The following is a 2,579-nucleotide window of genomic DNA, read 5'->3' as shown; positions in this document are numbered from 1 at the left end:
ATAATAGGCATGTTGATCTATTAAATGGTTGACATCCTCTGGGAACCCCTAAAATAGGCGTGTCACAGCGTACGAAGAAAACGAAGCTTGCTAAAAAAAACGTTCCCTTCATTATGAAATCTAAGTGGTGAGGAAGGTTGAACAAATGACTGAACACAGTGTTTGGTATACCTAACTATAGATTCTTCATTCTTGACTTTCACATCTTCTTTCTTAAATTTGGATTTGACATCGGCATGCTCTGACATCGTGACAACGTATCCGTTCCTCCCTTTTGTGATCCCCAAGGCATGCATTTTCTCATTTTACAACTGCTTTAATTTGTACGATTTGCAGTAGTGGGTGAATTTTTTTGTTTGTTGCTGTTTTTGAAATGGCCAAAAAGTGTTACGGATGTCATTCATGTCATAGAATTAACATATAAGGTCGGTTCACACGTGCGTACATATTCAAGTCAGTATGAGGTCCGTGTAGAAGTATTAGCCTAGAATAGAATAATAGGTATTTGACAAATACAGCCAGATAACATGCCAGCGAAGTTAGCTGGTTGCAAGCCGTACTCCTCCGTCAACTATCTCCCCTAGTATGTTATGTGTCTATATTTCGCCAATTTCTACTATTTTACCTGAAGTGCAAATTCAAATACATCATGACATGTGACAATCCCTGCATGGCAGATATAGGAAAATATATCAAAGAAGGTTAAGACATTAGAAATTCCTCAAATGATTGTAAAAGCCTCCAATAACTGTAAGAAACTTATCCCATACTACAACTTCTGTATTAATTAGATAAGCGTTAAGTTATAGAACTGCAGTTATGTAGATGCCATACTTTGTACCCCGTACAATTGTTGTGCAATAAAAAACTTTCTACTATTTTTCCAGCGACCTTTGGAGCCTGGTAGAGGTTGACAATGCCATAATATTACGGACCCCGAACGGACTTGAATATATAATGTTATACACGTGTTAACCCTGCTATACATTGTGCAAAGTGCCTTACCGGATCCACTCCCTATCCCCAGCACACGAACGTCGGTCCCTGACTCACACAGAACAGCATCCGGGACCTTTGATTCCAAGAAAGGCTTGTTGTTGTCTTTGTCTTTCTTCTCAATGGCGTCTTGATAGGCTCTGAAGCTTGCCAGATAACGCTCTGGAAACAGTTTGACCAATCTTCCGAAATTCGCCATTCCTTTGGGGATGCAATGCACTCATTAGAAAACGATAATGTCCGAATACGGCTTATAACCTTATACCGGTTAGGCCACAGCACGTAAGTTTTATGGATGACATCCTATGCAAAGTGAAAAATAATGAGATAGCTTGAAAAAAAAAACAAGATGGGTCAACCAAAAATTGCTAAATTTTCCCAAAAGATACCATAGACGTTGCAAGAAGAATTCAAGTGACAAAACATGGCAAACAGGTAATGAATAATTCATTCTGAGGTCTATGACGAATAATTTTTCCTATTATTGTCCATTTGAGTCTTCGTTCTTCTATGAGTCTACCTTAAGAGCATAGATCAGAAAAAAACATGTATTGTTGAAAGAAGTCCACATACTAATTATTATATAGTTAAGTAGCTATGTTTGTCCCACTATTTGCTAGACATAGCTAGGCTAACAAAATGTTGTTAAATCTGTCAAAAAACTATTTTTTGCATAATACACTACTTTGGCATGTTGATATACATGGCTGGAAATACGTGGACAAAAATTGGCAACGCACAATAAATGGTAGCCCTACGTTACATGTATTAGCAGTACAGTGACTGTTTTGGGAACTTCGGACACAACAATCATTATGGCACCTGTTGCATGATTTGCCAAAAGTTGAAATTGTATTAAAGACAGCAATTTGAACATTTTGAATGAGAAAGAGTTGAAAATCTAACCTGTTTCCATTTCCACCACACCAACAACAGCTCTCGACTCACACAGAAAAGAGTCAGGGGGTATTTGACGCACACCAGCGGGACCTAAGCGTAAAAGGTAGCATTCCCTCACACAAGGACACTATCCCGTATGTAGCAATAGGGTCCATATACAAGTGTCCAAAGAGAGATCGTATGCATAGCCGTTACTCCAATGGAATGTTGACCAAAGAGGACGAAAGACACTAGCCACTGAGCTAACATACTAGTAGGTTTGAATACATGGCTTTTTACTGTGTTCGCATATGCTTGAGTAAGCGAGGCATTTGAGACGTAGAAAAGACAACAATTAGTCAAAACACCACGCATTATCCTAAACAATATCCCCGAAACAAGTCTCTTGGCGGAGCGTATCAAGTGTCAGTACGAGGTCCATAGCAACGCCGTTGCTAAGGACGCCCTTAAGGAAATTCCATCCAACGTTTGACATCCTCTAAGGACGAAAGACAATTCATGGGCATCGCCCGTGTGGACCCCTTTGAGCATTCTTTCTTATGGCACAACTACACGACCGTTGTATGGCTCAAATACCTGTTGTTTTTCAGAAGAAAAGACGTGGAATCAAGTACGTTATATAATGTAGAATAGATCTTTTCTATACCTCCTGTGGCCTAACCTCGCTAGGGTCACGTTTCCAA

Source organism: Branchiostoma floridae, chromosome 13, assembly GCF_000003815.2.
Source record: "Branchiostoma floridae strain S238N-H82 chromosome 13, Bfl_VNyyK, whole genome shotgun sequence".
Taxonomy (NCBI): domain Eukaryota; kingdom Metazoa; phylum Chordata; class Leptocardii; order Amphioxiformes; family Branchiostomatidae; genus Branchiostoma; species Branchiostoma floridae.
The sequence above is the reverse complement of the archived record's forward strand: the minus strand, read 5'-3'. Positions refer to the sequence as shown.